General features: G+C 33.5%; 1 long non-coding RNA gene across 1 annotated transcript; it reads left to right on the forward strand.

The window, feature by feature from the left end:
• Positions 1–16,988: 16,988 nt before the first annotated feature.
• Positions 16,989–25,322, forward strand: LOC123661276. The gene is made up of 3 exons (XR_006744321.1): positions 16,989–17,029; positions 21,806–21,808; positions 25,225–25,322. It is a non-coding gene; the product is annotated as an uncharacterized LOC123661276 (long non-coding RNA).
• The last annotated feature ends 257 nt before the right edge of the window (positions 25,323–25,579 follow it).

Genomic DNA, 25,579 nt, shown 5'->3' on the forward strand with positions numbered 1-25,579 from the left:
AAACAAATACATTCGAATTGATGACCTCTTTTTTGGAAGTTGATTGACTAATGGTAAAGTTGTGTATATTTATTGGCGTTGTTTCGTACTAGATATGATTCATTTTATAATAATAATTTGAAAAAAAAAAATTTTTTTGTTGTTAAGGAGTAACTCGGAAGTTGCTTGCCAATTCTTTTCTGCGGATATTATTTATTAAAAAAAAAAAACTACTTTACAAAATTATTTGAACACTTTTATTTTATTAACAATGATTTCTAAAAATATATAATAACTATCGAATGATATAATAATGATAGTTAACCGCAATAATTATATGCGCATAGCAATATCTCATAAATATAGTAGAATTCAACAGTAAAAAAGAATAACGATTTAAAAAAAATACTGTTGGATACAGTCATCCGTCAAATAGCGTTATCCACACACTTAGACTCAGCGTAAGAATCGAATCAAAGAAGCTGGAACAAAAACCAAATGAACTGCTAACTGCCTCGAATGCTAATCAGCAGTAAGCTGTGGGGTGCTACATGTTGAATTATGCAATCAGTCTAGGCAAGGTAAGGACAGATGACAGGCATATTCAGACATAACAGACAGATTGGACACTTACATACAGAATCCGAAAATAAATTATCAATTTTAACTTAATTATTTTAATAATTGAAAAACACTGTGAGAAGTGTAAGCAGTGACACATGACCAAGAAGGCACGGCTTGAAGTTTTATTGCAAAGCGCATTTACACAGACAGGTAAGTAGTACATATTTTAGTTATAAACACAAATATTTATTTATTGTAAAATAAACCTGTGGCTTACTAGCAATATATAAAAAAAAAAAATTAAATACAAACGGACGGTTCTCGATCTATTTTATATATTGAGAATATGCTTAAATTATATTTATATATGTGGGTATTTGATAAATAATATTTTTGATCGCCCGCTGTAACGTTATACGTACATTATTTATACTAGTAAATTAAAATATGCTTAAATTTAATATTTTAAATACGTAAAATGATTTTTCTTTAAAAAAACACCATTAATTTATTATAATTAAATCGCATGAAAATCTACAGTAATTTATAAAACACAATTTTATCATAAATTATTTTTTTTTTTCTACAAACAAATAATATAAATTCATCAACCGGCATTTATATATTCGCGCGGGCAACATTTTATCTTTTCAAAAATTCAAATGAATCTTTTGTCTCGGGTTATAAAAATGGCCGTACTGGTCGCCGCCGCGTCATTCATTTTTGGAATTTTGTCTCAAGAAAGTAGTTAACGCACATCACATTTTTTATTACGGTCTCTAATACGGTGTCTAATATATATTTAAGCATCGTAACCGTAATTACTAAAATTAGTGTGATCCTTGTTTAGCGTTGTTTCGATTCAACAAATATATATAGTGTCAGTGTTTATCGCCCCCAAACTGGGTAAGTGGTATTTTTATATCGCAGGCAATTTATGTAGTTTTAATGCAAGTAAATCATGCCTAATGTAAAATATAATATTTGTATTCAGTAGCATAAATCCCATTTAAATTATGTTCTTAGATTTCATCATCTTTCAAATTCTACCCTCATATTTAATCATTTTTTTAAAAATTGTAAATTTCATTATCAGTAACCTTCTTTTTTAAAATATTACTCTCCGCTTCTGGCTTTATGATTCCACGGCACTACTGCTACAATTTAGGTGCTTTCTTTTATAACGCAGTGCCGTGGATGTTTGCAAATAGTGCTGGAACGCTTATTTTTATATTTTGATGGCGCGTTCCAGGGTTCGACGTTTGGGTCACCAATTTTGGAAGTTTTCATCTAACCCTTTAACCCCAACGACGAGAGTGCACTCCGCCGGGTTTTGAACTATCCGTTCCTGCCGCCCCCGGTCGATAGCGGAATCTTGCCACGCGACTCCCGGGATTATCACCTGCACGGCGAGACAGGAGAGTACCTGAGCCGAACTGCATTTGGAGCTTGTGTGAATTGAGTGCTCGACCCCGTCCATATACATACATTTTTTTTTTCTACCTCACCGGGTTGATTAATATAGTATTTTTTTTTTTTTACTATAACTCATGGTACCCTGGTTTCATTTACATCTTTAATAGACCAGGGGAACCGTGACACCGCTTCGAGCAGTGCGCGACCGTTACCTCTGTCATTCCGCGCTGGCGAGTGACGAGAATAGGAAGAATCGCCGAGGACTGTGATCATCTCTGTAGCCGACATAGATACGTAAGTATGGACGCTTTTCATCATAAACGTACTATACAAGCCTGAAGTAAAAATTATTTATTAATATTATGTATGAAGTGGTTTTAGCCAACGATGTTGTCAATTAGACTTATTTTTTATGTGTGTGTTACCTCATGGCTCTTTACTGGTTTGTAATCGAAAGCTGGTGCTTTTTGTGTGTTTCCATTAAAGTTTGATTAAGTACTTTTTTAGTTATCCCTAATGATTGATTAGTTTTTCGTCTACCTACGTTATACTACTTGTCGACATTTTTCTCGATTGCCAGTAAAAACAATTATCATTATTGTGACTGAAATCATTATTTCCTTGAACAGTTGGCGCCATCCAAGCGAGGACAAGAGGCATCGAATGTGAAATGGAAAATTATAATTCGGACACAATTTTATTACCACTACAACTTAAAGATGAAACTCAGGTTGCGGAATAAGTAAATTCAGGTTAGTGCTAATCTTTATTTTATAAGCTTACTTTTAACAGTTGTGCTAAATACCAAAAAGTCCTTTGTACCGTCATTTTTTTTAAAAAAGCGTACCAAAAGAGATCGTTTGTATAATTCTTTATTCATTTCTCAACATTGTTTTCTCGGTCATAACTACCCACAATTAAAATAAAATAACGCTATAATAATTCATTTTGTACGTATATTAAGTTATTTGAATTTATTAGGAGTTCCTACTGTATACAATTGTAGTTTAAATTATTACCATAGTGATAATATTTTCTATTAGCTATGTATATGGTGACCTTTGCATTTTTTAATCGACTTCAAAAAAGGAAGAGGTTACTCAATTCGACCATTTATATATTTTTTTATCTATGTTCGAGGATAACTTCGTCGTTTATGAACCGATTTTGATAATTCTTTTTTTGTTGGAAAGGACATATCCCTGGTGTGGTATCATGATGTTATCATCATGATGATTAACGGGCCATGCTTCGCAGCTCGACGTCTTCGTGCGCCTATTTTGCGTGAGTAATGTGGTACCATGATAAGGAAACCAGGATCTGATGATGGGATCCCAGAGAAATCGAGGGAAACTCGAAAATCCGCATAACTTTTTACTGGGTCCCGATTTGGATAATTTTTAAGTTAATCGAAAGCCGATGTTAATCATGTGGTCACATTTAAATTTCATCGAGATCTGATTACAACTTTTGGAGTAATCTTTGATAATGCATATTTACTTGACTAATTTTTCGTCTACCTACGTTTATTACTTGTCGATATAATTGAAGTCGGTTTTTTTCGTTTGCCTGCATACACAATTATTATTATTAGAATATTGTTATTTTGTTAGTTGTCAGTGTTAAATAAATAAATATGTTTGAATATATTTATTGTTGTTTAGCTAGTCTATAGTAACAGTCTTGTTTTAACTTTGTGTTTACAATTTCTATATCTACTAGTAATAAAATAGTGAAATATATATTAAATAAATAAAAATTAAATAATAAAATAGTAAAACACGTTTTTATTGTTTTAAATTCAGACAAAAGTTTTGAAACACATGATTAAAGTGTATTTCTATTGTGCACATACCTACTGCAAGCCTTCGTGTAAGGTAGGTATTATTTAAATCTATATAAAATTCTCGTGTCACAATGTTAGTTACAATACTCCTCCGAAATGGGTGGACAGATTTGTATGAAATTTCGTATGCATGTCGGGTAGGTCTGAGAATCGACTAAATCGACCCTAATTTATAAGGGAGGGATAAAGGGGGCTAGTAACATATACGGCAAAACAACATTTGCGGTGTCAGCTACCTATATACGAAATGTTTTAACCGACTTCAAAAACAGGACTAGGTTCTCAATTAAACTATACTTTTACGAAGGCCTACCGACTTTGATGATTTTTTAACCGACTTTCAAAAATGAGGAGGTTCTCAACTCGATTATATATATACAATTTTTATGTAGGTACTTTACCTAAGAACTTTTTATTGGTGGAGGACCGACTTCGATTTTTTTTAATCGAAATACTAAATTACAGTGTGTTAGTTTTCACTTAATATCATAATTTTTTTATAGGAGAAAAAATAAAAATCAGCCGTTTCTTTTTTGAATTTTTCGCATTTTGAGGTTTTGTGAAAATTTTCAAAAGGGTTTCATGATCTTCTATTTTTTTTTTGTCTCAATAATATTTTTTTAATTATTTATTTTACACTTTGAAAAACTTACAGCTAGTAAAAAATAACTATACAAATAAATAATATTGCAGTGTAACTTGTAATATTAAAATAACCGCTTTGTACTAAAAGTATATGGATGTATAGCTACGTACACAGTACATACAAAAACATAACATTACTCTTATTGTTTATTCGCTTAATACCGGAATAGTACAAAGATGGAGATGCGAATGGTAAATACCTGTTAATTTATGACTAGTCAGTCACTATCTTTGTTATCTGTTTTGCAGGGTAGTTACACAATAAATACTGTTATCATTTAAATGTTCTAATTCTGATTATTATTTGTTGAAGTACTGGAAGAGCATAAAGATGGAGACACCATCTTCCGAATAGTTAATACTAATTTTCTGATTGGTCAGTTGCCATCTTTGTCATCGATTGGCGGGATTGTTGTCCTATAAGTATAATAATTTGTAAACGAAGAAGCAGTTACTACTGTGCAGGTGGTGTTGCTGCTCGATAAGTGTCGTATAAGTGATGAGTTTTATATTGTATTTAATGTAGTTAAAAGTGTGTATTATGAATGAATAACTATAGATTTGAAATGAGAAATAAATATTTTGTCGAGTGTTCTCAGTCGCATTTTAAAAGTATGTTTTGTAAGTCTGTATAAACGAGTTTTTCAATACAAAGCAACATAGTTTGGAGATTGGTCGATAAACTCGATGTCATGGTAAATCTATTGACGTTATAAATGACAGAATTTTTTTTTGTTATTTATTTATTGAATATCTTTTTTTAACAGACTCGAGATTTTTAACAGATTCGACTATATTATTTGTTGTTATTTGTTTATTTATGTATTTTAACTTTTTATTGGGTACACAATTTTGATGATCCTTAATTCAATTCGAAGGTGGTTCTTGTCATGTAGTTCCATTTAAATTTAAACGAAGTCTGTATTTATATCTAATAATCATCATCACTTCAGCCTATCGCAGCCCACTGCTGGTCACAGGCCTCCACAAGCTTGCGCCGAAAACGGCGTGATACTCATATATTGGATATAGCGCCACCGTCACAGAGCTCGCCGCTGGGCACCCCAGGTACTCCATCCATCGACAATCGATAAGAGCCCTCTGAGCTCTTAGGGTGATCAGCCAAGTACGAGTGGCACAAGCGTGTCCTGGCGCCTGTAAATTAAGAGATATGGCACCGATGGGGCTTGAGGACTCAGGACTTGCGCGAGTGTCACTCTACTTACAGTTGAGTCATCGAACCTGAAATGGTAGATATTTTATTAATTGACAATTAGTGAAGTTTGTACAACGCACTTAATAACTATAAATTTGGACCCCTAGTTTACTCAGTCGAGATCATCCATAGAGATAGGTACCTACGCCTAGTGTGATTACAATTGTACACATTCCTTGACGAAAAATGGAACATATTTTTTATTTCTTCATTGTCTTCTATTAAAAGTGTTATCCTAGTATTATGAAGCAATAACGTTGCCTCTTTAAATATCTAAACTTTGATTGGGATTCATTAAAAAGTATTTATCTCACCTCAGCCACCCAGCTCGGCCATGAAAGGCATCAGTGAGGTAATGCCCTTTGCTCGCTTCTGTCCTGGCGTGAAGAACAACAGCAAGCAGTTTGTTGTACTGGCATTGGCGTTGCTCGGCGTGTTGAAATCTTGATGAGACCATTCCTGTTATTGTAAAATATAATTGTAGATTTTGTGTGAGTATGTGACAGGCATGTGTGTTTGGGGGTGTATGAAGAATAGGTTGTGAAGTTCTCGTCCTCCATCGCAAAGGGAGGATCCTCCGACCAGACGGGTGTTGTCTGGCGGTCTATCGCCGCGACTGTTGTTGTCGGAATCTTGTACATATACTCAATCACTTTGATAACTTTGATAGCGCGATGTAGGATACGTCAGTTTTCTCTAGTTTGTATGCCGCGCGATAGATGTCGCTACATGTACCTGATATACACCATGACACAATAAGCCCGTTGCAGTAGGCTACACTGTATCAATTTGTTTGAATAAATTCTTGTCGAATTTAAGTTTATGCCACTCAAAGTCTTTCAGATCGAGGCTCGTAAGTTACAAGTTAAGCAAGCTAAGAGAAGAGAGTTCGAAAGACGCCGCGTTGGCGCAACGGTCACAGCCATGGATTGTAGTACCTGTAGCGCTGGTGGTTGCGGGTTCGATCCCCGTACATAACAAACATTTGTATTGGCCATACAGGTGTTGCCTCGGAGAACACGTTAAGCCATCGGTCCCGGTTGTTATTATGTACACCTGATAGCGATCGTTACTCATAGTAGGGAATATATCCGCCAACCCGCATTGGAGCAGCGCGGTGGATTAAGCTCCGATCCTTCTCCAACATGGGGATAGAGGCCTATGCCCAGTATTATAGACTGAAGCGAAGAGAGTTCTAAGCAGTAGGCCGGTATATTAAATTTACCAGAACCAATAAAAAATTTTTTTACTAATAGTAAAAGATACCGAGACTTAGGTATACATACGTCGATTGACAGTCAGGTCGACGGGGAAATCGATTTTTTTGACTATCTTATATGCTTGACCTCTCGCGCCAAGCTTGAAGCACTTCAGATGCAGCACCAGTACTGCAGGTAGGTGCTCCAAAGAAAGGCGTTGCCAGGTACCAGGCAAGCCTTCGATGTGCTCCTTGGCGACTAAGAGGTCAAGCACGCTCTCGACCGAGTCGGAGCGCTGTTGGAAACAAATAACACTTTAATTTTACTTACTAGTACCTGATATACACCATGACATAATGAGCCAGTTGCAGTAGTCTACAGTGTATCAATTTGTTTCGATTGATTGAAAGTTTTTCAGTTGGAGGCTCTTAAGTTACAATTAAAGCAAGCTAAGAGAGTTCTTAGCAGTAGTCCGGTACATTAAATTTACCAGGACCAATATATTTTTTTTACTACGAGACGTAGGTATACGTGGATTGATAGTCAGGTCGACGGAGAAATCGATTTTCTTTACAATCTTATTTGTTTGACCTCTCGCGCCAAGCTCGAAGCACTTTAGATGCAGCACCAGTACCGCAGGTAAGTGCTCCATAGAAAGGCGTTGTCACGCACCAGGTACGCCTTCTATGTGATCCTTGGCGACTACGAGATTTAGGGAGCTTTCGACCGAGTTGGAGCGTATATATACATGGATTGATACTGAGGTCGACGGAGAAATTGATTTTCTTGACAATCTTAGATGTGTGACCTCTCTTGACAAACTGGAAACAGTTAAGAAGCAGCACCAGTACCGCGGATAAGTGCTCCAAGGAAAGTCGTTGTTGCCATGCACCAAGTACGCCTTCTATTTGATCCTTGGCGACTGAGAGATTTCCATCAATAGTCTTGACGATCTTAGTAGATCTTGTCAAAGTGCTGGAGGATCCCACGCCTTCGCCACGTGTCCTAGATATAGCATTGTATCTATTATCTTAAATACATCGTAATCATAATTATAAATTTTAATATTTCGTTGTTCGTCTCTGTGTTTTGTGTGTATGTGTTTAATATCATATATTTATCTCCATCAACCTGTCTGTCGCGCGTGTCGTCCGTTCAGCACACGTGCATGTAAGGTTCTTGTTGTCCTGTTAAACACCGGGAGTGTCTTGGGTTATATCCCAAAAGAGTCCCGAAATTTATCTGAGGCATTGCTCTTACTTTCTTATTCGAAATTTCTCTTCGAATTCTTATTTATTATAAAAGTTACCGTAATGAATACATGAATCTATTGCACGAGACGTGATTTTGTTAAAATATTGATCTTAATATTGTTTATCATTGACCTACATGAAATAATTTGACTGAAATGTAAATCAATTTACGTACCTTTTTGATTCTATGATTTTAGATTGACCCCGCAGATCCAGCAGCGCGTTGACTGCGATGATCTCCCCTGAAACCATATAAAGTGTTTAATAAATATGCAGTAAAGATACAAATTAAATAAGAAAGGAGATAAAATGTAAATAAATATATCTCTTACGTAGCGACAGCGCTTCTATTGGAGTTGGTAGCGGGCGTGGGCGGTTTCCATTCCACCCCACCCTTCAGGCGCAAAAGCGCCAAGGCAGCGTCCACTTCGTCTGACATGTTGTCTAATGCAAATTGCAAAATAAAAAGCTATGTTATTCGACATGTACTAAGTGTAGTATGGTTAGTATACCGTATACCTACTTACTATGATACTTTTACAATGAAGACAAAAGAAATAAATTAAAATTAAAAACCTTTTTAAGAAACGAGCTTTTATTTTAATGCGCTAAAACGAAAAAAAAAAAAATAGGAAACATCGCGAGATTTGAGTGCGTTAAAATCAATCACATCAAGATATTTAATTTACTTGTTTACCTAGACAAGTAAATCTCGCGACAAGCTTTTATATCATATAAATTATGTAATGACTTTATAAGTATATAGTAAAAGTTTTAAAGTAATAATGATTTCTTTCGTTTAGCGCATTAAAATAAAAGCTTGTTTTTTTAAAAGGTTTTTTTTACTTTTAATTTAAATGAGAAATGTTCTGTAATGGTACAAAAAAGTATTAACCTAATTAGACCTTAAGAACAAGGCAGAATTTTTTTTAAACATTTGATAGTTTTTTTATTTAAAGTGAAAACTTCTTTTTGCGCTCCGTACAAACATTTTTTCGTAAGCTCGATCGGGTGAATTCGGGACCGCCGAGTGCACCCGAGTGAGAAAGATACAGACTTAGATAAAAAACAAAAATAAGATAAATAATAATAGAAACACTTAAATACATACTGCTCTTCGCTGCGGAACGGTGAAAAGCTCGATCGGGTGAATTTGGGATTTATTACGATATTGCTTGCTCATATAGCAAGCAATATAGTTGGTAAAAGATACTAATGTGTTTAGGTTGTTGAAGGACACAAGCAAACCACACAAGACACCACAGACAACCACAGTAGACAATCGACTAAACGAATCCAACCTGGTCGTTGAATATATAAACTCGTACTAACAATTAAACACTATTTTTACCTGAGATATTAATCGTTATTTTCTAATGACCGATGGGAGACAATATTATTCTATGAATTTTTGACAAATTTCACTAATGAACAACAAACAATGGAAAAGTAATAAAAGTCAGAACAAGATTGAAGGAGGAACACTTGAATTTATCTTGCGGGATAGGGATAATTGAATACATAGCTACAGGAGGATTTATTACAATGGCAGTTTTAATGTTATGACTTATATACTCTTTTACAGCATTTATCACATCTTCTTCTAAATTTGATTCAGATAATTTGATACTAATACCTGTATGAGTGCCAAAGGGCTTGGTAACTACGGGTCTTTTCTTAACGTCGATCCCAAGGTTGAAAAAAATCTGTCGGTTAAATTTATTGAGTGGTTCGTCAGTTATCGGGATTTCTAAAATTGGGTTCTCTAAACTCGTGTGAATGGTTTCCGCAGAAGAGCAAGAAAGAAGGGGCAAGAATAGTTTCCGATGGGTTACCGAATAAAGAATTAAGTTCGTTAATTTCTTTTATTAATGACAATGCTTCTTTTGTATAGATTTCTATACGGGAAAGAGCTTCTGTATTTGAGTTTGATTTTCTTTTTTTATATATTTTGGTGAAGTCATATTTACCAAGTCTTAGTCGCCAAAGCATAAGTCGGAAAATTAGTTCATTCATGTTCATTAACCATTGTAAGGGTTTATGATCTGTAAAAATTTTGAATTTTCGTCCGAATAAATAGGGTTATAGAGGCATCTACTTATAGTAAGGCTGCCATTTTCTGAAATACTTTGTAGCCCAGACTATGGCAAGAAGTTCTTTCTCTATTGTATTGCAATTTATCTCTCTTTCATTTAAAATTCTAGATGCGTAGCAGATCAGTTTGTCAAAGCTTAAAGGCCTGTGATAGAACAGCTTCAATGGCAATATTAGCGGTGTCAGTTGTCAAGCTGAATTCCTTTCTGAAGTCGGGGTATTGAAGGATACGGTCATTTGTTAATATAATTTAGCATTTCTCAAAACTATTTACATAATCAACGTCACAAATAATCATTTTTCCTTTCTTAAGACATTGAGTAACGCGCGAACCCAGAAATGAATTTTCGGTATAACTGAAAAGCCCAAGAAATTTTTTAATTTATTTAGGAGTTTTGGGAATGGAGTATTTTCAACGTCACAAATGATCATTTTTCCTTTCTTAAGACATTGAGTAACGCGCGAACCCAGAAATGAATTTTCGGTATAACTGAAAAGGCCAAGAAATTTTTTAATTTATTTAGGAGTTTTGGGAATGGAGTATTTTCAACGTCACAAATAATCATTTTTCCTTTCTTAAGACATTGAGTAACGCGCGAACCCAGAAATGAATTTTCGGTATAACTGAAAAGGCCAAGAAATTGTTTAATTTATTTAGGAGTTTTGGGAATGGAGTATTTTCAACGTCACAAATAATCATTTTTCCTTTCTTAAGACATTGAGTAACGCGCGAACCCAGAAATGAATTTTCGGTATAACTGAAAAGGCCAAGAAATTGTTTAATTTATTTAGGAGTTTTGGGAATGGAGTATTTTTTTATAGCAGAAATTTCATCACGATTTTGCTTTATGACATCTTTACTATATATGCCCGAGATAAGTTGTTTCAAGCTTCAGAAATTCAGACTTGTCTGGATTTAGAAATTTGACTCTCGGTCTCTGAAAAACTTTCTCTAAATTTATTATATATTCCGGAATGTCTTGGAGATCCGTTTCGACTTTGTAAAATCCACTTGTTTAGGTCAAGGGTGGTAAAATATTGACACTTTCTTAATTTGTCAAGAACGTCATTAAAATTGGGAATAGGCTATTTGTCGTCTTAAGTACTCGTTAAGCTTGCGAAAGTCAACTACACGCCATTTTTGTTTTCCGGAGGCATCGACTTTTCTGGGTACAACCCATATAGGTGAACCTCAGGCGGATTCAGAAGGTCGTATAATGCCCTGATCTAACATTTTTTCTATCAGAGTTTTAACTTCCTGTCGGTGTACAAATGGATAACGATAATTTGTTTTTTGCATGTACAGGTACTTCGTCGGTAGTTCGGTCGAAGTCGGTAATTTCTAATTCGATGTTTAATTTTATTTGTGAAAGTTAATCTTTTACCATCAATATAAAATACGTCAGAGTAACGGGAACAAAGAGCTACGAGGTTAGCCTTTTCCTAAGGGTTTAGGTTTTATGTACGTATGTATGTATGTATTGTGTACGAGTCGCTAGTTGTTGAGTACTCGTGCACTCAGCGTTAAATAAATCTGCGTGAGCCAGTCGGTCGAGCGAGAATATTATTTATTAAACAATTTTTTATACCTACAAAATTATATCCATAATATACGTGTCATAAAAATTCGCGTATAATGGGTGTACTTATCTCTGTAAGAGATTTCTTCCAGCACACCCAATTATATCGTTTGATGTCGGATTTTCAATTTCTAAGTAGCAAATATTACTTTTAACGGAAGTAAATGCATTCATGAATGATACAGTTACACGGTACTTGTTCTTTAAAAGCATCACCTTCTATAATATCGACGGGAACCCGGATAATTTTGAAAGTTCCTGCGGCGATAATGACTTCGTATAAGTTAACATTACACGAAATATACATTTTAATAGGGTTTGACACGTTTCTTGTAAATAATTTTCTTTCTTTTAAATCTATACGAGCTTCCCAATCGCTTTACACATCTAAACCTATTTGCCCGTCAAAGTAACCAAGAAAGCGATATACAAATAACTTGATGCTATTGACGTCATTGAATTCTGCGAATAATAGTTTCTAGTGGTCGAGTGTATGTTGTTTCGTTGTGTTGTTACCTCGAAAGGATTGAAATTTAGTGGATAGTCTGCGAAGTATCTTTCTACAGCTTCGGGACTAATGAAAGATTGATTGGCACCGGTATCTATTAAAAATTTTAACGGAGGATTCGTTATTTGTACGTATGGAAGTTGTTTTTGTGTTTGAAGGTTTAATTCTATTTTGGTTTTATGTGATTTCGAAACCTTGTGAAAATCCTGGTTTTAAATATTAGTATCATGGGGTTAAAGAAACTTTGTTCTCAAAAAAAATACAATATTCACTTAAATGAGAACTTTAAATTAAATTTACAACGAAAATCGTATAGCGGTGTGCAGCGAAACAAAGCAACAATCGCAAAACAAACAGACAATAATAGTTTCTAAAGAAGGTATCTGTGAATACTTTGAACTGTTGTTGATACAGTTCTTGCTATTCACGAAGGCGAGCGGGATTTACTTGTGGTAAACACGTATATGTGTAACAGTGTGCGTGAGATCGAAAGCGAGTATGGTTAGCATAAAAAAATGAAAAAAAAAATCCTATAATTGTACAATATTTTTGTTGTAAATAATAAAAATAATAAAATCACAAAATTACTAGGTTAATTTAGTTCGATAATCAATCATCTTCGTTTAAACTATCAAACTCACCAGTACCGCTGTCACTTGATTCACCTATATTGATAACAAACTCAAAGTCAGAATCAAAGTACTTCATGTATTCTTTTTAAATTTTTTCTACATGATTGCAAGTATTAAGCCAAGTGTTGCTGTCAATGCTGTTCAAGCCCTCAAAAATTAAATTTTGTACTTCAGTCAGGTTTGTGCTTTATTTTTAGAGGCAATGTGATTTTTTAAAATACCTCAGATATTTTCGATCGCTTTTAGCTCGGGATGATAGGCGGGATGAGGCAATCGCAATATTTTGCAACCCTTACTTACCTTACCCTTTATTATCTGTTCAATTTTATACGTTATAAAATGCTCTTTATTTTTTTTAAATTAAATCATACAGTTCTATATTGCGCGACTTTTCATCAAACGGAATATTGTTTTCAGTCAGCCACTTTTTCATGTCACTTTTACAAGAATTTGATGTAGGTTTTACTCTGTTATTTTACTGCTTCGAGTGTTAAGATAAGTTATCCATCACAACAACTGACTTTTCTGGAATATTTGGCAGAAACTATTCATTAAGCCACTTGACATAATTGTCGAAATTCATGTTGAGTGATAATCTTCAGTTGTGGATGCTGCTTTGTATACTAAAGAGACATCTTTAATGATGAAACGGCTGCCCGTACTCAACTTCTTTGAAAAGACGTGTCTTTTTTCTTGGATCTTTGTTTTTGAGGCACCAGGTGTTTTGTCGTACATGAGAAGTAAGTACATATGGTTCATTTGTATATACAATATGACGGCCTTCTGAAAAATACAGATTTTTTTTTCCAAAAAATTAAAACGCCATAATTGTATTGTGGTTTTTATCATTTTTTTTTTCATTTGTAACCCATTTCTATGGGCAAAGAGCGTAAAGTGTTCAAACATCCATCAAAACCAATTTTTTTCTCTCAAAACTGAGTGAAGTTTTGCTAAAGTTGGTATTTGTTTGTGTTCCATGTGGAAATTTTGTATTGTAGTTCGAATAATTTATCCGTTCATATTGTCCAACATGAATATACTGTCTCTTTTACGTCGTTTTTCCATGGGTGAAGTGAACTTGGAGGAAGGTGACGGCAACTCTTTTTCTTCTTTCAATATTCTAATATGTACGATTTTTATTTTTGTGTTACCCACAATTAGGAATTCTAAACATTTTTGAATATCATATCAAAAATTGACCGCTCCAGCGGGATTCGAACCCGCGTCACGGTACGGTACGGGCACGGTCGACACGGTATGTCGAAGACGCGGGTTCGAATCCCGCTGGAGCGGTCAATTTTTGATATGATATTCAAAAATGTTCAATATTCTAGTTAAAGTGCGCTCAGAGATGCCAGTTGCTTCCGCAATACGTTTAAGTACATTAGCCAAAGGACTTAAATCACATTTGTCACGGTTATTCACTTTCATAAATTTATATTCTTCTTAAAGAAAGTGGGGGACTTTAGCGATAATTGCTCGTCCCTACAAATAATAAAACATACGATTAAATATCCAAAACACTTAGGAAATTGTTAAAAAAGGTTAACGAAACTGCAACTATGTTTATTTATTTCATAACCACAATCTACAGTGTACTTGTTTTCAAAGATACAAAGCATTATTATGGACCCCGCTGGGGCACGAAATAATTGGGTAGAAAAGAGGAAGCGCTTTTAGTAATATATATTGTAACTAGCTGACTCGGCAAACGTTGTCTTGCCTCTAAACGCTATTTAAAAATAGGGGTTGATGGCATAAGGGTGAAAATTTTAGGGTTGTATGTATTTTTCAACGCCAAATCATAATAAAATAATAAATAAATAATCTAAAAATTAAAAAAAATTAGTGTTGGACTACCCTTAGCATTTAGGGGGATGAAAAATAGATGTTGTTCGATTCTCAGACCTACCCAATATGCACACAAAATTTCATGAGAATCGATCAAGCCGTTTCGGAGGAGTTTAACTACAAACACCGCGACACGAGAATTTTATATATTAGATATAAACTATCTGTTCTCGTCCAATACATATTTTAGTAATATATCTATATGTTTTCATCAACATATATATTTGGTCTTATAGTTTATCATTAAAGTATTCATTTATGTTATAGTAACATTTAGTGACTAGTAACTTCTTTAGTTTGTTTATAAATAAGTTAACACTCTCTTCTTCTATCCAACCTTTAGGAAGTTTATTATAATTTTTTTATTGATTGGTTAAATGTGCTCACACAGTTTACCCTTAGCCTGGTACTTGGTTGTATTAGTTTATGTCTATTTCGTAATGAGTATTTATTCTGTATTTCTTCACGTTTGGTATAAAAGTGTTTATATTTATGAACAAATTTCCATATTTCTAAAATGTACTGGCCAGTTTAAGTGAGTATTCTGTATTTTTGGCGGCAGCTATCAGTTTGTTTTAAATTGGCAATAAATAGAATGGGAGCATCGGTGCTATTTCCGCATAAGATAACGCCATAGTTCTGCCAAGAGTGTGCATATGCATAATATGTGGATATGGCTGTGTCTACACTAGTGGCATTTTTTTATTTTTCGTAGTGCGTATGAAAAACTAACTTTGATTTTATTTTTTGTATGTGTGCCTCCCAAATAATATGACTGTCTATGATAATACCGAGCAAAGTGAATTCATTTACGCATTCTAATTTTATGTTATTGTATCTGTAATTTAAATTTATTGCACATTTTTGTTAAGGATGAAAAGTCGTTATTTTTGTTTTTTCAAAATTTATTTGAAGATGGCGTTCATTTAAACAGTCCGAAGGTTTTTCAAGCAGAGAGTCAAGTTTTTCATGGACATTATTATTATCATTATTTTAGGCGAACAATACGCATGGCTCTTTCATGATCTTAGGAAGGTCGCTGATGTATAACAAAAATCATCAGACATCCATCGACACTTCCCGAGGGGGTGGACGCGTTCATAATTTTGCACTCTGACCGTACGCAAGATATTCTTTTAGTTACAGCATCAAAGTACTCGATGTCGACAAACTGCTGTCTGTCCTTTAGGTACGACGACAGCCACTCGTGAGCAACACCGCGGATGCATATACCGTACGATTTATTTAAGAGTATATTATCCTGGACGCAGTCATATGCCTTAGTCATGTATAGTAACACGCCGATGCCGTATTGTTTGTTGTCCAATATTTTTAAAATCTATCTAATATACTTATACACCGCCAGAACAGTAGACTTTTTATTTTACGAAAGCTATTTTGGCAGTCATCAAAAATATTGTATTTTTCGCAAAAAGTAATTCATTTGCAAATAGCTTTTTCAAAAATTTTGGAAACTGGTGGCAAAAGGGCGATAATTGCTTGGGTCTGTTTTTTCGTTTTTCTTGATAGTTTTAACTATTTTTTTTTTTTTAAGTAGAGATGGAAAAGTCGCTTCGTCAAATAATTGGTTTATTAAAATAGTGAAAGTATATGATAGTTCTGAGGCACAATATTTTATTAAGTTTGGCGGCAGCTCATCAATACCATGTTTTTTTTTTATTTTTTAACTTTCTAAGGGTTGTATATACTTCTTGACAGTCTTGCAGCAGCGGTCGACCGCTGCTGCAATGAGCGGCATTTAGCGCCCCGATTGGCGCAAAGAAATTATTAAATGAGTTAGCTACTGATTTTGGGTCTATGACGGAGCATATTATTATTATTTTTTATTTTGATATTTGACTTTTCTTTATTGATTATTTTATTTGTTCTCTGATTTATAATGCTCCACATAGTTTTAACTTTATTATTTGAATTTTTTTATTATATTCTCATAATGTAATTTTTTCGATTGTATTATTGCTTTTTCAGTATTTTTTCATATTTAATATTTTTTAGCAATCTTTTATTTTTACAAGATGTTTTTAAACCGGCAGTTAACCAATAGTTTTTTGTTTTAGATTTTACCTGCATTCGTCGTTGGCTCGCCATTTTTGGCGTCGTGGCGCACGCTAAAAATGGCGTGAACTCATGTGTTTTGCCCATAGTCACCACGCTGGGCAGGCGGGTTGGTGACCGCAGGGCTGGCTTTGTCGCACCGAAGACGCTGCTGCCCGTCTTCGGCCTGTGTATTTCAAAGCCAGCAGTTGGATGGTTATCTCGCCATCGGTCGGCTTTTTAAGTTCCAAGGTAGTAGTGGAACTGTGTTATTTTTCTCTATCTTAAAAATTTATTAATGTCTATTAAATTGACAGTCATATTATTAAATTATGTTTATTTCAATTAACTTATTATTATTTTACTGATAATTACAATCAAATATATAGTTAAACTGATGATGATGATGATGATGATGATGACGATGATGATGATGGTGATGGTGATAATGATGATGACAATGACAATTATATATTTCTCCCATACGTCGATAAAAAAGTTTCACTTCGATAAATCTTCCCTTTTTCATTGACTGGATAATCACATTTATATATGCGGGTATTTGATAAATAATATTTTTAATCGCCCGAATCGATCAGTGCGCTGCGCCGGCCGTCACCTCAGTCATTAGGCGCTGGCGAGTGACGAGATTCGAAAGCATCACCTAGGACATTGTACATGCCTGTAGCCGAGCTAGACATGTAAGTATGATTTTTACTTTGCACATACTACAAGTCTTCATGTAAAGTATCATTAAAATTATGTTTTTATGATATATATGTATGTATATATGTATGTTTTTATCTATATTAATTCTTTTTCCATAATAATTTTATTGGTCAGCTTTTCTACTACCTCCTTTTAGAATTAGAATCTTGTGTTAACAGCAAACAATTTTTTTCGTTTTGTAATTTTTGCTCTTAAACTGTTCTTGATAAAATCAAACCAAGAAATAACGCTCTGTTACAAACGGTCTTTATATAAGTTGAGACAAATCAACAAAATATCAAGATTAGTTTTAAACATTTTTGAATATCATATCAAAAATTGACCGCTCCAGCGGGATTCGAACCCGCGTCTCCGACTGACCGTGTCGGCGCTCTAGCCAATTAAGCTATGGAACGATGTACCCGCTAGAGCGAAATTTTTGATATGATGATTTTTATTTTCGGTTTAAGCGAACCGTGGCGCCGTCTATAGTGAGTTCTTTACAGAGACCCGTAACTATTCAAAGTTTCATATTACAATGAAAATCTTTGACAGGAGACGACACCATGCTATTTTTAATATGTACGATTTTATTTTCCGGGATTCGAATCCCGCTGGAGCGGTCAATTTTTGATATGATATTCAAAAATGTTTAGAATTCCTAATGTGAGGGTAACACAAAAAATAAAATCGTACATATTAAGATTAGTTTTTACAAAAAGCAAAAAGCTAACACTACGTTGTACTCGTCTGTGTAAATTCAAATCGGTTTTTTTTTTTTGTTAATTTAATTAATTAATTTACTTTACAGTTGTCATCATTGCGATTGACGAATAAGGACGAAGGGCGCCGAAAGTCGAACTGAGAATTATAATTTCGAAACAATTAACCCTATAATTTAAAGAATAATCTTAAACAGATTCCGGATGAAGTAAATTCAGGTTAGTGTTTATCTTTATTTTATTAGCTATAGAGTTAGCGTTATTTAATATTTTATGAGTTTTAGCAATTTTGAAGTTTTGAACAAATGTGCTAAAGTACAAACATTTCATTGTAACGTCGTTTTTTTAATAACTTATCTCTTAATAATGATTAATGGTATAATAATTTAGATAATTAACATTGTTAACTGTGTTACAACTACCCTCAAGTAAAATAAATATATCTTAGAATTTATTAATTGTTGCGTAGTTAATCCGTAGCTATACCTATTCTTGTTCTACCTTGCTGTACAATATATACTTATTTGTTAGAATTGTTAAATAAAAAAAATATCCGGATAACCAGAGGATGTATCCAAGGGCGGATCTGCCGTTGTGGGCACCGTGGGCATACAGACAACCTTCAGAATTTTCGAATATATCGACGGGTGCAAAGTAAAAAGAGTTATATACAAAACAGCAACTTTTCAGGAGAGCGCAAAATAGGAAAAAGTGCTCCCATTTTGTCAATTTCAAACCAAATTTGTTGAAATTTTCATCACTGCTATATTTTTTAGAAAGACAAACAATTGTATATTTCATTTCTTCTAATTATGTTTAATTTACGAGATATTGCAGTTGTCTGCCTCTACATTGTGCTTAAAAATATGACAACTGAGTTAACTACCACTTGGTCGTTTCTACATAGGAATTAATAAATCTGGGTTTAATAAAGATGTTTCATATATTTATAAGTATGACTTTTCCAATTCCAAAAATTTCCAAAAACGTATTTCCATGTCTATTGTGATCTATTCAAATGGTTTATTATTATGATAACACTTTCACACAAACCTTAATACGTAAAAAACCAAAACAAACAAACATTGTTGCCGGCCGGCGAAGAACATGACATCTGACTGATGACACAATAGGAATGAACGTGCGCCCCCCGTGCGGACTGCGTAAAAGCGGCCAGGTGGTAGTTGAACGCATGTACGTCGTGTAATTTTACAAAACAGCAGTAGTTGTCTTCTTTTACTTGACAAAAGTACAAGAAATGAGGTGATATTTGTATTTTTTATTTAGCCATGTTGTAAAATATAAAGTTTTTAGTTAGTTACTGCAATAAAAAAAAATCTCAAAATTGTAGTTAACTTTTTTTACTTTGCACCCGTCGATATTATAGAATTATTTTATAGACTTTATAGATTTTCAGCTGGCTGTGACCACAACTTTTTTTGAGTGCTGGATCCGCCCCTGGATGTAACGGTAATAAAAAAGAAAATTAAAAATATTAATTATAGGCAATGTTAATATTAATTCAGACATATATTATAAAACATGTTTAAGTAAAACGTGTTGTGTCTTGTCGGTATTTCTTTGTTGCTTATAATATAATAAGAAAAAAATAAAAACCTATATTTTTTTTTACTAATTGTCGGAACCATTTAACAAATAGTACAGCATAGCGGTTCAACGGGGAAATTCCGCTAGGATTCTTGATACCATTTTACGCGGACAAGATCAACTCGTATACCGCTACTATCTGTAAATATTTTAGTTCTTAAGTTGTGAATTGTAAATATGTATAATATTGTAAAATTTCGAAATAAATTCATATACATTTTTAACAAATTTATAATTTAACTTACGTTTAAAGTACCCACCAGTACATAAGGACAATTATAACATTACAAATTCAACAATAGCTGTGAAGCCTGTCTGTGGGTGTGAATGAGAACAATTGAACTTGCAATTAATGTACTTCACATAATTAATTTACTTAGTATATACTTCTAACATAACGTTATTATGTATATGTAGTGTAATATAGTATAAAACTTGTTGGAATGATTTGTATAACATGTGGGTACACTTCTTCTAGAAAATATATATATTTTTTGCATATAATTTACACAACCTGCCCATCATGAAATATATGTTAATATTTTTATTAAAACAAACATTTACGGGTTTTTACCTCTTATAGTGCCTCTTTGAAAAGTATTATTACAGAGCAAGTTACTATAATTTAAATTTAAGTAAGTTAATTCAATAAATGATAAGTTTATAACTTAGAAAAGGTTATGGTGAGTGGTTGGTGTTTTTTTTTTTTTAATTTTTAACCGACTTCAATAAGAGAAGGAGGTTATTCGACTTTATTTTTGTGTCACTTATAGCTTTTTAATGGTTGTACTTTGATGGACTTTGATGATTATTTTTAATCTAAGGTGGTGGTCATGTGGTCCCATTTAAAATAAACCGAGATCTGACGAGTACTTTTTGAGTTATTCATGATAATGCTTATTTTATTGAATATTTTCTGACTACCCACATTGTATTACTTGCCGATGTAAGTTATATTATTTTTAACCGACCTTCGAAAAAATTCACGTTGTGGGACCCAATTTAATTAAGTTCTGACAACTACATTTCGAGTTATGTCTAATAATGCGTATTTACTTGACATTTTTTTTTTTTGTCAACCTAAGTTATATTATATCGTGTTGTTACTTAATAACTTTTAACTGGGTGTACCGATTTTCATGATTATTGTTTTAATTGAAACGTGTATGTGATGCATGGATTGTATTTCCATTTAAATTTAATTGAGATCTGATGAGCACTTTTTGAGTCATCGCTGATAACACGCATTTACTTTTTAAAGAAAATCCTGCGTTGTATTTAGACAATTGTCGATGTAATTGAAGTCGGTTTTTTGTTTGTAAAAACCAATTATTTCGTTTTAGAGCAAAGACGATAATATTATTCTCCTTTAAATATTCTTCTGAATGTTTAAGGACTTACCTGTATTTTATTATTCGCTAGTAATATATTTTTTTTTATACCTGTTTCTTCGTTTGGGAGAATTCCCAGAATGGAGGCGAATGACGGATTGACACTTCGTATGTAGGTCAGTGTAAAGAATCCTTTTTGAAGTTACAAACATAACATTTTATAATAAAGGATTTTGATTACATTTGTTATCAAACACAAATACGTATTTCTACCTTTCCCAGTTTTTGTCTCTAAGGGTGTGAGACAAGAAGTGGCATTAATTATAAATTTTTTTTGAAAACCTGTCCCTACCTACCTGTTCTAGTGTTGTAATTGTTCTAGTATTTGTGGAAATTCTGTGTTTGAATGAATTTAAATTTTGTAAAGGAATATTTTTCATAAAAGTCCGGTATATTGTAGGTTTTTTTGACGGCTACAAATATGGATTTTTATATTTGGTGTTCTGAGTAAAAATAAGTAAATACATATTCCGATATTTTGCGAAATTTCACCGCTAAGGAAGTACCGCTTAAGTGAAAGAAAAATAAAGTTAAAAAGTGTGTCGCTTTCAAAAGACTTCAAAGAACCGAAGAGGTTCTCAAATCGACAATCTCTTACGAGTCTACCGATTTTGATGAGATTTATCAATTTACAAAGAGGTTCTATGTTAACATAATAGGTATTTTATTTGGGCTAATATAGTCTATGACCTTCTAGTAAATATAAATAAGTTATATGCAGGCTGGCCTTATATAGGCCATGTAATTTCTGTTTGGTTGTTTTTGTATGTATTAAATCTTTATATATAAAAAGACAAGTCCTGACTCACTCATTAACGCCCAGCCCAAACCCTTTGACCTAAAAAGTTGAAATTTTGCACAGAGTTTGCCTGTATGATGAATGCAAAGAATAAGGAATGATATTTCAAAATTCAACGCCTAAAGGGGTAAAATGGCGGTTCAAAATTTGTATGGCGAAATAATATTAAATAGACATTTCAATTCGAAACTTCGTAGGAGCACTCCCAAAAATAAATAAGCGTCTTTCGTGTTTTTCCGAAAATCAACCCCTTAGGGGGGGAAATGGGGTAATAAACCCAATAATCGATATGGGTGTCGTTATTTATGTTTTTGGGACGTTGATTGCAAAATAGCAGTTATTTCGAAGTCTAAGACGGCGGACATGACATAAAATTAATTAAGTAAATTATTTCGTACTACAAACTTTTTTTACATTATTTATTTGTCGAAGTATATTGTATATGTTTAAGTAAAACTGTACACCTAGACCATCTACATATGTACCATTTCCTTTACCCAAAGGTTTATTTATTTATTTATTTATTTATTTAATTAGAACCACCAACAGAATTGCATGTTAAAAAAAATTACAATTAGATATATGCAAAGGTATTAAGTATATACATATAATTCCTCTTAAAGGCAGTTACAGCATGCGCTTTAGACAATTGAGTCATCAGCATCAAAAGATTTTAAACATATATGATTTAAATTAAAAAAATACATACAAAATAAAGAACTAAATACATAACTATTACTATTATAAATTAAGATAAGTTAATATTAGTGCTACATAACTTTTGATTTAGGTTGCCTGGAAGAGATCGCTCATTAGCGATAAAGCCGCCCTTTCTGCTTATCTCCTGTTTTTATTTTTGTAATTTTGCTCACTCTTGGTGTACAATAAAGAGTTTTTATTATTATTATTAAACTCTAAGTCTTAACCCTTAGGTACATTCTTAGGTAGGTTTCCTGCGCAAACGAAGCCGCGGGTAAAAGCTACTGTGATTTATAAATGTAATAATTGTTGAAACATTTAGTGTGTATATATTTTTACCACAGATTCGAACGGCGTATTCGACATTATTAAGTTTTCATTGCTACGTGTTAAAAAATTGCTTGTCGGGCCAGAGAGTCACCCACGATTCCTAACACGAGACAACAAGAGAGAGAGTAAAAAAAAATCCTACAGAATCTTAATCTTCTTTTTCAAAACTCACAAAATCAACTTACATTAATGCAAAGCTTATACCATAAGAAACTACAATGACTCACCCACAATAAATTGCACGCAGATCTTATTGCTACCATCCGAGACGGCGAGAGAATCCAACCCAAAAAAGAGCCGCAAACACTCGCCCTGAGGCTTATATACAGCCAGCCCAGCGCGTCACGACACAACTACCCCCTAAGGTGAACCGCGACGTAATACAATACGAGGGTATTGAGTGAGTGATGATGAAATGTCCATTTTATTATATCAAAAATTAATTTATTTTTATCGAAATTCAAAAAAAAATAGTAGGACTATGTCTCGGAGTCTTGAAGTCACGGTGTTTCGGTGTCTCTTTGCCATAGTGTCCCGGCTTCGGATTATAAAAAAAAAAAAAACTAGCTGTAAAGCTCTTCGAATGGTATCGAACTCATCGATTTAAATTTGAAGTCGCTGCTGGTAGCAGCCGCATTCAATTCTTTTGTTTCTTTTCATCGTAATTACGACTTTTAACCTTATCTTCCTCTCCTTCCTTGTGCGCTAAACCTGGCTTACTCTTCAACCGCGGTGTGTAAAGCTCTAAACTTTCTCCTTTGAATGAAACTAAGCCTTTGATAGTCGCGGAAAGGCCACAATATAGTAAGTTTTGGTAATGTTTCTCTAAGGTATACACATTAATGCAGAGAAAAGTCAAAATGCATTCGCGTCAAGTTTGACATACTGTATCCTTCAATTGTCTGTTTATTCTTTCTTATAATTTCTGTGTTTTGTCGTATAAAAATGTATTTGGGACTAGCTGTGTCCACGACTTCATCTGCGTAGACTAGTGACTTTGGAACGCATTTTTTGGATATATCTTTTTGTTTATTTTGGATTAAAAACACTGTCGTCATGAATCTTTAAAGTGGCATAACTTATTCATTTATGAACCGATTGACCTGAAACAAACAATGTTAAGTGCAACTTTTCACGATATATTAGTGAAAACCACATCTAAATCGGAGAAGCTGTATCTGAGATTAGCGTGCATAAACATATTACACTTACATTTTTATTATCTGTATTGATGATGATGATAAGCTCGTTTATTTAATTTATGCTGCTGCGGCTGTACATCATGTTTTCATTTCAATTTTTCATTCTCATTATTTTTTCGGGTCTCATGAATTACGTAAGCTTGATCTTGCATTGTTTTGATAATTCACTAAGGGTTATTGGAAAAAACCGATTTGGTGTAGTGGTGCAAATAGTCTCCTAAAACAACGACTGTTTGCGGATTCGAATCCCGCTCGGGATGGATATTTGTATTTGTATAAATATTCCTTCCCGGTTTCGATGTCTGTCCTTGTTGGTCAATCCACCGTGCCTCGGAGAGCACGTTAAGACGTTGTTATCATAAACACCTGATAGCGATCGTGTGTCATAGTAGGAAACATATCCGCCAACCCACAGTGAAGCCGCGTGGTGGATTAAGCTCCAATCCTTCTTCTACGTGAAGAAAGAGGCCAACATTGGGATGATACAGGCTGAATGCAATTGGAAACATGTTGTTGACTTACTATACTTCATAAATTTTTATTGAGTGTGCCTATTTTAATGATTCTTGTTGCTAGTTGCTAGCTTGCTTGTTGTATTAATTTTATTAAGATTTGGTAACAACTTTTTGATTTTTGTCTAATAATGCTTGATTCAAATGAAAAAATCAAATAAAGATATTTTTTTGTCTACTTTTGTTGTATTGCTAGTTGGTGTACTTATTTTAAGTCGCTTTTTTACGTTTGTGATTAAACAGAATTATATTGAATATACTCAATCATGTGGGTATTACTAAAATAAAATGTGATCATACAAAACATTTATGTACTGCTTATTTTATGTAAACTTAACTTTCAATAACTATTTCACAAATAAGAAATTATATTTAAAAAGAAGCTGCTGCTGCCCGTCTTCGGCATTCTGTGTAGTTGAAAGTCAGCAGTTAGATGGCTATCCCGTTATCGGTCGACTTTTTAAGTTCCAAGGTGGTAGTGGAACTATGTTATAATGTTATTTATACCTTAGTCACCTCTTTCAAAACTCAAAAAGAGGCACAGTTCTTATATTTTGTCTTATCTTTATCTTACATATAAACTTAAATTTCTATATATATTAAATATAGAATTTGTATAAAAGTATTTTAATCTAAATAAACCTATGTTACTAATTACTATATTGATATGATATGCTACTATCAATATAAAACTATATGTAAATAATATATTGTCTAAACTAATGTACATGTGGCAAAAGCGTGTCCTGGCGCTGGTAAAATAACAGACA

This window comes from Melitaea cinxia, chromosome 16, assembly GCF_905220565.1.
Source record: "Melitaea cinxia chromosome 16, ilMelCinx1.1, whole genome shotgun sequence".
NCBI classification, from domain to species: Eukaryota; Metazoa; Arthropoda; class Insecta; order Lepidoptera; family Nymphalidae; genus Melitaea; species Melitaea cinxia.